Source organism: Pan troglodytes, chromosome 7 (assembly GCF_028858775.2).
Source record: "Pan troglodytes isolate AG18354 chromosome 7, NHGRI_mPanTro3-v2.0_pri, whole genome shotgun sequence".
Classification (NCBI taxonomy): Eukaryota; Metazoa; Chordata; class Mammalia; order Primates; family Hominidae; genus Pan; species Pan troglodytes.
In genome coordinates, this window is record NC_072405.2 from 108,853,635 (window position 1) to 108,870,370 (window position 16,736).

At 36.0% G+C, this 16,736-nt stretch overlaps 1 protein-coding gene across 13 annotated transcripts in view; it reads right to left on the minus strand.

Annotated features, from left to right (window-relative positions):
• STK3 (serine/threonine kinase 3) overlaps nucleotides 1–16,736 on the minus strand; it is a 459,940-nt gene that overhangs the window by 240,532 nt on the left and 202,672 nt on the right. The window contains exon 1 of one of the 13 annotated variants that reach the window (XM_063816451.1): nucleotides 2,114–2,238. The exons of the other annotated variants lie outside the window; for them this stretch is intronic. The gene's annotated coding sequence lies outside the window, so the exon portion shown is untranslated. Of the gene's footprint in view, nucleotides 1–2,113; nucleotides 2,239–16,736 lie in introns of those variants that run through there. 13 annotated transcript variants of the gene reach the window in all.

Genomic DNA, 16,736 nt, shown 5'->3' on the forward strand with positions numbered 1-16,736 from the left:
GAAACTTTCTCCTATAATAAAGTTTCCACAGTAAGCACAGAGTTAAAGTATTGGGAACATGAACTCACAATTCACTCCAGTTCCAGTAGCAATCATTAATCTGGCCAAGAAAGGCCAATGTGCCAGCCTGGAAACCAAATTAAGGGAGAGGGTGCAGCTGGTATTCTGGAAGTACAAAGCAAATAAGAGAACCAGCTCTAGATGGCACTGGGTACATAACAGCACCATTATTAGTAACTATCTGACCTATTTAACTACTCTATGCCTCTGTTCCCATATCTTAATATGGGAATGTTAGGGCTGTTCTGAATTTTAAATAGATTAATACATGTAAAACACTTAGAATAGTGCCTGCCACAATTGTAAATGCTCAATAATGTGAGCTATTATTAACCTAATTTTACGACTGAGGCTCACAAGAGTAAGCTAGCTTACTCAAGATCACACAGCTAGTAAAGTGAATGTCAAAATTAGAACAAGTTTGATTCCTTAGCATATGCTACCTCACATTACCACTGCTTCCATCAGATTTCTGCTGCACATAACTTTATTTTAAGATAAAGGCTCTGTTATATACATTCAGTCTCTAGAAAAAAGTGGAAAAGTATTTGTAACAAAGAAGATTATAGTTTTACTGTCTCTAACGGTGGAAAACTGAAGAAAAAAAAAAGTCAAACAATTGAGGGTGCTAAGTAAACTATATATGAATAACATAAAGTAACATATTGCCATAAAAACTGACAAATGTGTGAATTACAAAACCACAAAGAAAAGTTCTTAAAAAGCAAAAATGAGGGAGTAAAACAGTAAAGACTGCTTTCACATAAAAATGACTAGTATGCAGCAATAAAAACTAAAAGATGGTATAGAATCTTAAAAATTTAAACTGTCAATTCATAGCAGCAATTATGTACAAGATTGTATAAGTGTCTTTAAAATTTATTTTTACTATGATGGTTTTTAAATTTTTTTTAACTTTTAAAAATTATACTTGCAGCTAGGCATAGTGGCTCATGCCTGTAGTCCCTGAGCTGAGAGGCTGAGGGAGGTGGATTGCTTGAGCCCAGGAGCTCAAGACAAGCCTAGGCAACACAATGAGATCCTGACTCTATTTAAATATATATACATATATTTAAAAGTATTTAAAAATTATACTCGCAATTGCAAAAGCTTCATTTGATACCACCCCTTAAGCTGTCACCTATTCCAGTCTGCCCCACAACCACCTCTTACTCATGCACTATTTAAATCCCAATACAATCAATTGTAAATCTTAACCATCTTTCAAGACTGAAATATAATATCCCTTTAATACAATCCAACAATATCATAAAACATGGCTGTAGAGAAAAGCAAAAGTGAACAAAAGCCAACACTTAAAGAACTTTATCATAAATTTCACTCTCTCAGATAGAAGTCCTATGATCAGTTCAACTGACTTTTGTAAGCACATAAATGTATCCATACCTGCAATATATTAACTTCTTCAAGAAATTTAGAGTCTAATGGAATATAAAAATGTATATCAGATCATTTTAATAAAATAGTGTAAGTGCTCAAATACATGTGAGCAATAGGTATTACAAAGGATGACTTAGCCCAAATAGGTATGTGAGCTAAATGGGTATGGGAAGATGAGATTTCAGCTGAGTCATAAAGAATGAGTGAGTCAGTGAAGCATAAAAAGGAGACCAGCATCTTCTCAGTTGTGAAGTTTGAAACCTCATGGAGCTGTGAGAGAAACTGACTTATTTCAGATGTAGGGCAGGGAAATTACGAGGTGAGCCAAAGGCATCTTGTTGCCCATAAAGAAAGAAATCACTCAAATACTAACTGGATCACATCAGAAGTTCAGCACTTGTAGAACTTAGTATCAGCCATAAAAGAGTCTGATTTAACTGATCTGGGGTGACGACAAGGCACAATATTTTCTTACATCTCCCAAGCAATTCTAATATGTGAGTAACATGGAGAACCACTATTCTAAAATATAAAATACAAGACAAGTGCTATCACTGTTTAATATCTCAACTTCAGAACTTTCCATATTTTAATATTGTACTCTGATTAGTTATAAACTCATTCTAAATGCCCTGGATAACATGGAAACTACCTGAAGGCAAGACAGTGTCTTCTATTGTCTGAATGTTTGTGTCTCTTGCAAAATTCATATGTTCAAAGCAAATCACCAACGTGATGGTATTAGAAAGTGGGGCCTTTGGGAGGCGATTAGGTCATAAGGGCTCCACCTTTGTGAATGAAATTAATGCCCTCATAAACAAGTCCCCACAGAACCATCTAATCCCTTCTGCCAAATAAGGACACATAGAAGGTGCCTTCTATGAGGAACAAGCCCTAACTAGACACCAAATCTGCTAGCACCTAGATCTTGAACTTCCAAGCCTCCAGAACTGTGAGCAATACATATCTTTTGTACATAAATTACCCAGTCTAAGGTATTTTGTTATAGCAACCCAAACAGACTATACAATCACTTAAGTTTTATATGTCAACTGCATTAGGCATAGTACTTCTCCATAGTAAAACCTAAATTTATATTGAGAGTGTTGATATAAAGACATCCAGTTAAGTATGGTAACTGAACATACTGATTTACCTCAACTCCTTCCCCAAAATCCTGCTAAAGTACAGTAAGAATTTTAAAAAGGCTTAACCTCCAAAGAGAGAAGGGCAATAGAAAATAAGAGACAGCAATAAAATTTTGGAAATAGAAAGTAGATGAAAGAGTAATAACTGACTCAAAAGATCTGAGAAATCACTAAGAAGCACATCAATTCCCTCCAAATAACTAAAAAAAAAAAAAAAAAAAGCCTAAGAACTTGGAAGTACCAAATATATCTAAAGATAGTGGACACCTGTAACAAGGAGCACACCTGGTACCAAGATCTTGGCTTCTAAAATGCCAATCCCCAGTAAAAGAAACCTATGCTCCTTGAGGAAATGACTAATTTCAAAGGTCAAAATAGGAAAATCACAAGGTTAGCTCTGGGTATCTTGCTAGACCAGAAGGTAAGGAAACACTCAAAGCTTAATGGTATTATGTCAAAAGGACATATAAATAACCAAATTTAGGATAATTTGAGCATCAAAATAATAATAGTAATAATGACTATAACTGATTATAACAAATTGAAAACAATTAGTCTACAGTGTTTTTTTTTTTTTTTTATTTTTGAGATGGAGTCTCACTGTCACCCATCCAGGCTGGAGTGCAGTGACATGATCTAGGCTCACTGCAACTTCTACCTCCCAGGTTCAAGCGATTCTCATGCCTCAGCCTCCCAAGTAGCTGGGATTACAGGTGCCCGCCACCATGCCTGGCTATTTTTCACATTTTTAGTAGAGACAAGGTTTCACCATACTGGCCAGGCTAATCTCAAACTCCTGACCTCAAATGATCTGCCCACCTTGGCCTCCCAAAGTGCTGGGATTACAGGTGTGAGCCACCGCACCTGGCCTATGACAATATTTTTCAAAGAGTTTAAGAAAAGCTGTTCTTTATAGAAAAATTCTAAAAATACACAGTAACTGAAATACAGTATCAACATATTGCACCCTCAATGTAATTTAATGATCAATTCAGGCAAGGAACACCAATGGATACTTGAGTTTGGATATCTGTCCCCTCCAAATCTCATGTTGAAATGTGGTCCCCAATGCTGGAAGTGGGGCCTGGGAAGGAAGGGAAGAAGGAAAGGAAGGAAGAAGGAAAGGAAGAAGAGAAGGGAAGGAGGGAAAGATGATGTAGAGAGATAGAATGAATAATGCCCCCACCCCCCAAGATGTCTATGTTCTAATCCCCGGACTTGTGAATATGTTACTTTACATGGCAAAAAGGATTTTGAAGATAATATTAAGTTAAAAGTCTTGAGGTGGACAGATTATCCTAAATTATCTAGGCAGGCCAAATGTAATCAGAAGGGTCCTAAAAAGTGGAAGAGGGAGCCAGGAGAGTCAGAGGGAGATGTGAGTTTGGAATAATGGTCTGCTTTGAAGCAGTCTTCAAATAATGCTGCTTTGAAGATAAAGGAAGAGGGCCATGAGCCAAAGAATGTGGGCAGCCTTTAGAAGCTTGAAAAAGCAAGGAAACAAATTCTCTCTGAGATACTCCAGGATAAAAAAGCTTCCCTGCCACCACTTCAGATGTAGCCTAGTGAGATCTGTGTTAGACACTGTATTTTGGAAAGCTCCAAAATAATCTCCTTTGACTCCATGTCCCACATCCAGGGCACACTGATAAAAGGCGTGGGCTCCCAAAGCCTTCAGCCACTCCATCCCTATGGCCCTGCAGGGTTCAGCCCCTGAGGCTGCTCTCATGGGCTGGCATTGGGTGCCTATGGGTTTTCCAAGTGCATAGTGCCAGCTATTGGTAGCTCTATCTGGAGGGGTCTGGAGGATGGTGGCCCTCTTCTCACAGCTCCACCAGGCAGTACTCCAGTGAAGACTCTAACCCCATATTTCCCTCTTGCATTGCCCTAGTAGAGGTTCTCCATGAAAGCTACAGCCCTACAGCAGACTTCTGCCTGGACATTCAGGCTTTTCCATATCTCCTCTAAAATCTAGGCTGGGGTTCCCAAGTCTCAACTGTTGCCTTCCTTTTAGTTATGAAAATGGCTGCAGCTGGCTTTTGCACCCTCAAATAAGTTTTTCTTTTCTACCACATGGCTGGGCTACAAATTTTTCAACTTTTATGTTCTGCTTCCCCTTTAAATACAAGTTTGAGTTTTACATCATTTCTTTGCTCATGCATATGGGCACAGGTTGTTAGAAGCAGCCAGGTCACCTCTTGAACACTTTACTGCTTAGAAATTTCTTCTGCCAGATACCCTAAATCATCAGTCTCAAGTTCAAAGATCCACAGATCCCCAGGGCAGGGGTAAAATGCCACTAGGTTCTTTGTTAATGCATAACAAAAGTGACATTTGCTCCAGTTCCCAGTAAGTTCCTCATCTCCATCCGAGACCTCATCAGCATGGATTTCATTGTCCATATCACTATCAACATTTTGGTCACAATTTAACAAGTCTCTAAGAAGTTCTAAACTTTCCCTCATTTTCCTGTCTTCTTATGAGCCCTCCATACTCTTCCAGCCTCTGCCTGTTACCCACTTTCAAAGCTGCTTCCACATTTTCAGGTATCTTTATAGCAATGCCCTACTCCTTGGCACTGATTTTCTATATTGGTCTATTCTCACATTTCAATAAAGAAATATCTGAGACTGGGTAATTTATAAAGAAAAGAAGTTTAACTGGCTCATGGTTCTGCAGGCTGTATAGGAAGCATAGCAGCTTCTGTTTCAGGGAGACCTCAGGAAACTTACAATCATGGTGGAAGGTGAAGGGGAAGCAAGCACACCTTTTTTTTTTTTTTTTTTTTTTTTTTTTTTTGAGGCAGAGTTTCACTCTTGTCACCCAAGCTGGAGTGCAGCGGCATGATCTCGGCTCACTGCAACATCCGCCCGCCCATTTATGGTGATAACAACTTCTTCCTCTCTTACTTCCTCCCTCTCTGTCTTCGCCCTGCCCCCAGCTATCCGTCTATACTAGTTTTCTATTTCTGCTGTAGTAAGTTATCACAAATGTAGTGGTTTATACAACACAAGTTTATTATCTTACAGCTCTTTAGGTTAGAAGTACAATATGGCTTGGCTCTGTGTCCCCGCTTAAATCTCCTGTCAAATTGTAATCCCCAATGTTAGCGGTGGGGCCTGATGGGAGGTGATTGGACCATGGGGGTGGAGTTGTCATGAATGGTTTATTATCATCCCCTTGGTGCTGTTCTCATGATAGTGAGTTATCATAAGATGTGGTTGTTAAAAGTGTGTAGCACCTTCCCCCTTTCTCTCTTCCTCCTGCTCTAGCCATGAAAGATATGTTTGTGGCCGGGTGCGGTAGCTCATGCCTGTAATCCCAGCGCTTTGAGAGGCTGAGGCAGTCGGATCACCTGAGGTCAGGAGTTTGAGACCAGCTTGGCCAACATGGCAAAAACCCATCTCTGCTAAAAATACAAAAATTAGCCAGGTGTGGTGGTGGGTGCCTGTAATCCCAGCTACTTGGGAGGCTGAGGCAAGAGAACTGCTTGAAGAAGCTGTTATCTCCATAAATGGGCAGTATCAGGCTAGTATGATACTGCTGGAGTGCCATCAGTATGTGGTCTCCACCTTCCAATTTACTTCATGGTTTAAGATGGGTGGTTGAACATTACCACAAACTGACTCCAGAACTCAAAAAAAAGGGGAAGGGAATGGCAATATAGAGTATTAATCAGATCTCTTTACCCAGGCTCCCTAGAAGTCCAACACAACATTTCTCTTTTGCAGTGTTCTGAACACTTTTGAAGCTCTTTTCCAAGAGGCTGCAAAAGCCCATGGAATTTCCAGAGATAGAAATGTCTTTGTTATGCTAAGGAGTTGACACATGCCAACTGAAGCCCCTAGATAGCTTCAGGATACAGGATGGTCAGCAGAAAGAATAAGCATGTAATTAGCAGGTTAGTATATTTAGCTGCCTGACTTCTGGTGAGTGGATACTAAAGACTGAGCTCAAACAAATGGCCAAAGGTTTAATCAATCATTACTACTTAATGAAACCCCAGTAAAAACTCTGTACATCTAGGCTTAGCAGAGCCTCCTGGTTGGCAAACACATTCACATGTCCTGATTCTACAAAAGGAAGTCACACAGGCCCTGTGTTCCCTCTCAGACAATCATATGGGTCTCTTCATTTGACTGGTCCTCCTGATTAGCATCCTTTATAATAAACCTGTCATTCTAAGTATAGTTCTTTCCTGAATTCTGCCAGTCATTCTAGCAAGTTATCAAACCTGAGGGGATCAAAGGAACTGCTGAATGTATAGCCATTTAGTCAGAAGTATGGGTAACCTAGGGACAAATTAAGTGTAGCTGGTATCTGAAGAGTGGTCATGTTGGGGATCATGCCCTTGAACTTGTGGGGTCTGAGCTAACTCTGGATGGTTAGCAGTAGAACAGAACCACAGTACACTCAATTTGTGTTGAAATAGAATACTGTAATTCAAGTGGTATTCAAATGTATTTTCACTGTTTTTCAAATATAGCAAAATAGTGAAATTGATAAGCAACTGATATAAGAAGCACTTTTTAGACAAAGGTGAAAAATACTGTTTCTCTAACAGCTTTTCTCTACAGTTGTGGTTCTCGAGGTGTTCATGAACTCCTTCACTGGGCCCTTTCAGGGATCTACCAAGTCAAATCTTTTTTTCATAAAAACACTAAGCCATTCTTTTCCTTTTTCTCTCAATTGACATTTGCACTACAGGTACAAAAGCAATGACAGATAAAATTGCTGGCTCCCTAGCACCAATGAAGACAGTGGAACAAAACTGTAATCATTGTATTCTTCATTGTCATGCATTCACAATTTTTTTGAATCTGTGAATTCACAAAAAAGACACTTTTGATTAAGAAAATCCTTGATTTAAAAAATACTCTTTTTAGCAAATCTTTTTAGCATCTTTTTAGCATTTTGTAGTGAAATGAGAAATACGCATAAACTATACCTGCTACATAATGAAGTACAATGGTTGTCTCAAAGAAAATTATCTGTGATTAAATTGCATGTTGAACTACAGCTTTTTTCATGAATCATCTTTTTCATTTGAAAGAAAAACTGAGAGATAAACTTTGATTATTCAGATTTGGATACTCGACAGACATTTTATCAAAAATGAATCAACTGAACCTATGACATCATGGAAACACAGATGGTTTTTGATAACAATTATAAAATTTAAGCTTTCAGTTGAAAAGTCAAATTTTCAAAAGCTTCTATCTGCCACCATGAACTTAACAGTTTCCTAGTATTTAGAAACTTTTCTGATTTTTCCAAATGACAAATACATGACATTACCCATTCACATATGAATAAAGATCTATTCCAAGTACAAGATAGAGAAATAGATTTTAATGTAACAAAATAGAAAAACTCACTACTATGGTTTCAGATTCTAATACTGGAATTAATCTTTAGAAAATTATCACTGTTGAATTTTGGTGTAGTATCAAAGGAAGAATATCATAATTACCAGAAAACAAATGATTAGAATATTGCTCCATCTTAATCACATATCATATATGTGTTAGGCCAGATATTTTTCATACATTTCCATTGAAATAATGTGTTACAACACTCACAAATAAAAAAAAAAATTCAACCATCTTCTATTAAGCTATCCACTCATTATTTTTATGAAAATAGTAATTGATTCATATAAACAAAAGCTCTTGGGTCCTCAATTCTTTAAAGTGAAAAGGACTGCTCAGCCCAAAAAGCCTGAAAACCACTATTCTATAGTGAATGCAAACCAGGGAAACTAACAGGAATATTTTCTCCTGTTTGATGCATGTTCACCAGCAACAGTACCACAAACTTGTTTCATTTTATATTATGTCCTTCTAATTTGTTTACTTTTTTACATATTTGAAATTTTAACACAGATAAAATTTGGTATATAGTTTATTTTTTCTAAGTAACTGTATTTTAATATGCCTGAAAAAATAATGAAGAGACATGGTTCACAAGACATCAAAAGAGCATCCAGAAAAATGAAATCGGTAATGTGTCTCCATTCTGTCCAAGAAGAGGATGCCCTGGACCACTAAAAAATATACCTGGTCCTTGCAATAGATAAATTCAAGTGGTAGACACGGATGAGCATAGCTTGATGCAGTAGTCAATAAGATCATCCAACTAATCACCTTATTCTAGTAACCATTTTCACCTGACAGCCTTCTGGTCAAAATTTGGATTCCCATGTAAAACTGACTTCAGAAGAGAATATGGTGATGAACATCTGATTACTTGAGGGTTAAATATCTATTTTTAAAGTAATAAATTGGAATTTTGATTTGTATATCAGTGAACTTGGTTAAGTCCATCCTATGAGACAGTTCTATATTTATTACATTGGCAGATCAGTCTTCGAATAATAAATGCTGCTCTGTGATCTTGTCTGGGTAGCCAACTGATCTTCCTTAGAAAATACACAACCACAACCCTTCCGCAAGCATTATGCTCATACTACATCACTGATTACCTAAATTCACACCCTGACAAAGAAGAGGGCTCTGCCAATAACAAAGCATATTAAGTTATATATTTCAGAATAATGGAATAAGAGTGAAACTTTACTAAGAATAGTGAATAAAATAATATTTTAAATGTTAAATAAGTTTTGAGATAAGGCCTTTTAATGTTTAATTTTAGAATAATTCTAGACATTTTAACAGCATAATAACTTCTCAAAAAAAGAAGTGTATGGTTTGGATGTCACTTTAAGCCATGAAATTTTTATCTCAGCTATTTAAATAAAGTATCTCATCTGAAATATGGTACAATGTATACTTTACACTGCATTAGCTATAACAATAAATAATGGATCATAAACATTTACATATTATAAAAAGAACAAAATGAAAGGTAAGACTATGCGGAAAAAATACTAGAACAACTACTAGAAGTTTACAAAAAATAAGAAGACAGTACAAAAACATCAATAAAATAGATTGAAAAATAAAGCTGATGAACTAATTGCCTTGAATGTATCAGAAAACTTAAGGGAAGACAAAATATTAGAAATCAGTGGCCAGGCATGGTGGTTCTGCCTGTAATCCCAGCACTTTGGGAGGCTGAGGCGGGTGGATCACGAGGTCAGGAGATCGAGACCATCCTGGCTAACACAGTGAAACCCCGTCTCTACTAAAAACACAAAAAATTAACTGGGCGTGGTGGCAGGCACCTGTAGTCCCAGCTACTCAGGAGGCTGAGGCAGGAGAATGGCATGAATCCGGGAGGTGGAGCTTGCAGTGAGCCGAGATCAGAGATCACGCCACTGCACTCCAGCCTGGGTGACACAGTGAGACTCCGTCTCAAAAAAAAAAAAAAAGAAATAATTGACATATATCAGATAAACTAATTGCATGTATTATCAAAACAATTTCAGAAGCATGATAAAATTAAGAATCTGGAAGAAAACTTTCATAGTAACTTATCTTAGTAATAAAACAGAAAATGAATCAGAGCTTCAAAAGCAAGAAAGAAGAACCAATACCCCCATCCAAAGGAACAATCTGGAATGTACCAAAATGCTTCAAAACAGAAAAAAAAAACCATATGATTACAAAATGAGAAAAAAGGAAATAATGAACAAAAGATTCATGTAATGTAACTTAGTATAATTTGACCACAAGATTAGGGAAATAAATTAATACTAGTCATTAGCAGCTTTTGTATCATCTGGTAAAAGAGTTCCAAGGACAAGAAGTTCAACACCATGAAGTACTATTAGAAGATCAGAATATTATATGCAATACTGCCTAGCTTCATTTTACCAAAGTGCAACAATAATTCAATTCAATCCAAAGTAAATCAATAGCATCCATTGATTTTCTTTCTATTCTATTCCCACCTCTGACTCCTAAAACAGTGCAGCACACATGTCTTAGCTCTATCCCAGTGCCCCCACCACCATATGCCACCCTTGCAATAGCTGTGTCTTGTCTATCACTAGCCTGGTGCAGTCTGTCCTAATGAGGAAAAGCAGGGAAGATGCCTGCATAGGTTCAGGACCATTTAAATGGGGAATCCTGGGATCCTGGGTCTGCAGAGCATGATCTAGGAGGGAAAACTATGGGCTCTAGCACAGAGATGTAGCATGGCCCATGCAGGGCATAATCTTTGGGCAAAGGCTCCAGTTACCGGGCCTAGTGCCTATAATTGACATACTATCCTCAAAATTATCATTTAGCATAAAATCATCCTGATTCGAGTTAAAATATTATGTCACTTTACAACCAAAGTGCAAAGACTAAGTTGTTATAGAATCTGTGAAAGTTAATCAAGTAATCAAAACATAGTAAAATATAAAAATGCTCATTATAAAGAACACATCATTCAAAATCCAGTCATATCTAATAGAGACTACAAAACTTAAGCAGATGTTTACACAAAGGCCTATAAACTCAAACTGATACAAAGAACTGGGTTAAAGCTAAACAAGCAGAGGTCAGCACAGAGCTCCTGTGATTGAATCACAATAAAACAATACACTAGTCCTAAGATAGCAAGAATATGATGCAATAAGTGAGGCTCTGGTCCCAAAACAGTATAATGCCCAGTACAAATCAATTTCACAAAAATCTATAATAGAAGTCAATGTAAATTAGGATTAAGAAAATCAAAATTAACAACAAAAAATATATGAAGAACAAAAAAGAAACAACTGAAAATATGAAAAGTTTATAATTAAAAAAAGACACACAGACATATATACATACATCAAAGTCTACAATCAGAAAAAAACAATAGATCTCAGAAATTTAGTGTGAAATTTAAGAGTAAATAGTAAGTTTTAGAAAGAAAAGAAATCTGTCAACACAGCCCCTCATTTTCGTGCCTAGGGAAAATAAGGCTTAATCTACAGCCTTGGCCAAATATGATTGCCAGATAAATAAACCCTTAGATTCTACCATAAGTTAATTAAAATGATAAAAAAATTCATATATTAGTTTCTAACTCCAAATTTCTTTAAGAAAACCTTATGATTCACAAGCAACCAACCAATTCCAAACTCTATGCCAGTGGTTCTTAACACTGGCTACATATTAGAATCACCTGGGAAGCATTCTAAAATTGCTTATTCCCTGAACTTAACCCAAAGAATCTGGTGTTGTCTAGGCCTAGGTTGGTTGGTTTTTTAAAAAATGTCCTATATGAGTGTAAGGTGTATCAAGGGTCAAAAATCACTGCATGAATCAAACAGTATGGATCCAAATTCCCACTACATTTAGCACAAGTTTGGGGAATAAAAACTTACCATTTTTAGAGACAGAGTTCATAAATAGAATGGGAGAAACTAGGAAAACTAATTCAGGGGCCAACTCTAGGCAACAACAATCAAACTGTTCCCCTTGCTAAATAAATAAATACATATATAGTATATAAAATATATATAAATATACATATAATAGACATTTATATAAATATATATGTGTATGTATGTCACTATATTTTATATTTCATCTAAAATTCCATAAATTAGAAAGTCATTGCTGTTTAAAAACTATGTGTAACTTCTGCTTCTAGGAAGATAGAGTAGATGTACATTTTCCTATTTCTCTCGTTAAGTACAACCAAAAACCATGGACATTATGAATAAACAAGCATACGAAGATCCAGACTGGGCACAGTGGCTCATGTCTATAATCCCAGCCACTTGGGAAGCCGAGTAGGGAGGACTGCTTGAAACCAGGAATTCAAGACCAGTTCAAGACCACTGTTTCTAAACATATATATATATATACACACACACACATATGAATTCTATATATACATATATATCAATTCTATATATATATCAACCCATATATATATAGATTCTAATATATATATATATATGAAAGATGGAGAGAAGGCAGAACAGCTAGGGATCTTGGAACCCAAGGAACATAACTGATGACTTCCCTGGATCTTCTTTTTCCCTTATATATTCCACACTTGGGGCCAGATAAGCCAACAACCAGAAAAAACTAACAGGTACAAACAAAAAAGCTCCAACAAAACCCTGCCCAAAAGATGAAGAGAAGAACACCATGGAAAGAAGAAAACTTTAGGCAAATTTCACTCTATGTCAGCCAAACACCACAGAAAAAACTGTAGTCCCACTCTAACCATGTCAGAAAGGCTTAGTGGACAGCCTAAAGTTCTATCCTCATGAGACTATAACAAGGTCCCACAATACTCCTGACATGGTGAGAAAAGACCAAGTAGGGAGCCAAGAATTTCACCCCTCTGGAAAGTAAAAGGACAGCTCCCCCTAGCAGTGTCAGTAGACATCAAGTAGAACCCGTACTTCCTCTCCAAACTGGCAGCAATGAGGTGATCCTCCCACTACCCACTGAGGAGGACTAGAAAAAAGTTAAATTAAGACTTTCACTAACCAGTGGAAATTAGGTAAGCACCAATACAATAGAGACTACACACGGAGAGCTAGAATCACCACTCTGACTCAGCAATAATGAGGAGCCACTCCTGCTACTTGAGTAGGGCAACAGAGACTGAAAGGGGAATCTGGACTTCAACAAACTCTACCTGGCAGTGATGAGCTCCCTTCCCCTCTTAAAGTAATGTCATAAACATTCACCTAAAACAGAAGGTTTAAATAAGATCCAGTCTCAGAATATAATGGGGAAATAGGTCCTGTTTTCAACCAAAAATTACTCATCAGACCAAGAGTCAAAAAAATCACAAACTGACCAAAAAAACAAAAAAGATAAAAGTCGACACCAAAAAAAGACATGTCAGAAGTATCTGACAAATATTTTAAGAGTCTTTAAAAAAATGCTTCAATGAACAATCATGAAAGTAACCGAAACAAATGTAAAAATAGAAAGCCTCAGCTTTACCAGTACCTTGTGATAATTTATGTACATATAGAATAATACTAAAATAAACCACCAAAAAGTTTTGCATAGAAATATCCTCATAAACACTATAGATAAATCAAAAGAAAACTCTTAAAAAAAATCAAGTAACCCACAGGAAGTCAAAAAAAAGAAAACAGAAATTAAAAAAATGCAAAACTTTAGCCATAACATATTAATAATTACATTAAATGTAAATCGCCTAAATATGCCAATTAAAAGGCAAAAACTGAAAAGGTAGATTTTAAAATGCAACTCAATTATATGTAGTATATAAGAAACTAACTTATAATATAAAAATACAGGCATGTTGAAAGAAAAATGATGGAAGAAATATAACATGCAAACAATAATCAAAGGAAAGCAGAAGTGGCTATATTAATAACAGATAAAGGAGACTTCAGCAAAGAAAATTACCAGAGACAGAGAGGGACATTACATAGTGATGAGACATAATTCACCAAGAAAATATAACAAGCACTAATGTATATGTACCAACCAAAAAGCTATAAAATATATGAAGCAAAAACTAAAACTTGAAAGGAGAAATAGATAAATTCACCATTATCAGTAGAAATGTCAATATCCTCTAACAACAAGAGATAAAACAAATAGACAGAAAATCAGCAAGGATACAGAAGAAATCAACACCACCATCAACAAAATTTATAGAATACCCCACCTCAACAACAGCAGAGTACTTATTACTTTCAAGTAATCATGGACCATATACCAAGAGAGAACATATACTGAGGCATAAAACATACATCAACAAATTTTAAAGAACTGAACAGAGTAGAGTCTCCAAGCACAATGGAATCACATTAGAAATCAATAACAGAGACATAATAGGAAAATCAAGCACTTGAAAACTAAAGAACACGCTTTCAAATAATCTATGTGTCAAAGAAGATGTCTCAAGGGAAATTTAAAAAAATACACTAAACCGAATAAAAATGAAAATACAACAAATCCTGTTAAAATTTGTAGGACACATGCTCCTACTTGAAGAGCCTAGACAAAGAAGAACAAAAATAAATGCAAGACAAGAAGAAAGAAAATAATAAAGAGTAGAAATCAATACAATTTAAAATATGAAAAAAGTTAAAAATATCAATGTAACAAACAGCTATTTTAAAAAACACACACACAAGAAATTGACAAACCTCTTCCAAAATGACAAAAAAGACAAAAAGAGTAGTAAAGTTTCTAAATATATTTTTGTTTTTTAAGCAACTGTAAATGGTATTGCATTTTTAACTTTAATGTCCATGAATTCATTGTTAATGTATACAGAAAAACAACTGATTTTTATATCTTGCATCTTGAAACCTTGTTGCGCTTACTCATTAATTCTATGAGTTTATTTATCGGTATTTTCTATGTAGAAAATCATATCATCTACAAAAGGAGATGGTTTCATTTCTACCTTTCCAATCTGTATGCCTTTTCCTTTCACTTCTTGCCTTTTTGAGCTGGCAAGAACTCCCAGTACTGTGCTGAATGAGTGGTGAGAGTGAACATCGTTCCTGTTCCCAACATTAGGGGAAAACATTCAGTCTTTTACCATTAATTATGATGTTAGCTGAAAGGTTTTTATAGGTATTCTTCATCAAATTGAAGAAGTTATCTTTATTCCTATTCTTCTGAGATCATTCAATACCGTAAATGGGTGCTGAATTGCATCAAATTTTTTTTTCTACATTATGTGACTTTTCTTCTTTAGTCTGTTAATATGGTGCATTACATTGATTCAGCTGAATGGTACTCTCCCCACCCAATAACCCAGCTGTCTGTATGTTCTTAAGGTGGAAGCTCAGAGTGTTTTTTTTTTTAACACTATGACCCTGAATAAAGCAACATATCTATATAGCTAGTCCCAGAATCAGTGGTAATTGCTTACATAAGAAGCTCCGTATGGCCAGATGATACAGATTGTGGACACATGAGAAAAACCTTCTTGTTGCAAGTAAAATATATCTGTGGCTGAGAAAAAAAGACCGTCAAATGAAAAATTCTACATACAAAAAAAAAAAAAATCAGACATTGGGCACGGCGGCTAACGCCTGTAATCCCAGTACTTTGGGAGGCTGAGGCAGGCAGATCACTTGAGGTCAGGAGTTCAAGACCAGCTTGGCCAACATGGTAAAACCCTGTCTCTACTAAAAAAAAAAAAAAAAAAAAATTAGCTGAGTGTGGTGGTGCATGCCTGTGTTCCCAGCTATTCGTGAGGCAGGAGAATCACTTGAACCCAGGAGGCAGATGTTGCAGTGAGCTGAGATTGCGCCACTGCACTCCAGCCTGGGTGACAGTATGAGACTCCATCTCCGAAAAAAAAAAAATTGGATTTTTTTGGTTTACTTTCCCTGATTCTATTAATCACTGAATACAATAAACCAAATACTAAATAGGATTAGTTATGACTCATAAATAAACATAAGGATGTATATTATATTGCCATTCATTCATTGTATGTAAATTTCCTACAGCTAGACTATAATATACAGCTTCCCAAAGCAATCTAAAAGTAACAAACTTTAATGATATAGCACAACTGAAGTTTGGTATAGTAAGTGCAAATAAGTATTGCAATGACAATTCATCATGGTAAACTCAAGGGTCTGTAAAAAATCAAATTATCGAGGACCGAGTTCAAGAAGAACTATATTAATACATAGATTTCTGTAACTTGGCAGAGAATTCCCTACAATTGCTACATTTAAAGTAATCAACACATTTCTATATCTCAGAAGAAGATGGAAATTATGTGTTCACCTATCCTAATGTATTAAACTTTTATTACAATAGTTTTAGTATATTTTTAGCTTAACATTAAGGTAGAAACATTCTATCAAACTAAGAAATAGAAATTGCTCTGAAATTGCAAAAACCTGTACTATTTCCCATTTTAAAATCAGAAGGATTACTTCTATAGCATTTAATTGTTACATCTTACAATAATAAATTACGTGGGACTAATACGCATAATAGAACACAACGGTAGTAGTAATAATGATTGAGCAGTAGTATATTTACATACCGATAAAAGAAAACCCATGTAGAAGAAACTGAAGAAAATAAATGCTAGAGTGAACAAATGATGAGTAATGCTCCAAAATACAAGAAAAAGAAAGAATGGGATTCAGAATAGAGGTTGAGAGATTGGACTTGAGCAGAGAAGGAACCCTCTTCCTCCACATGGAACATATTGTGAGGGAGGGAAGAATAAGATGAGAAGGAGGAGAAAAAGAAACGAAGA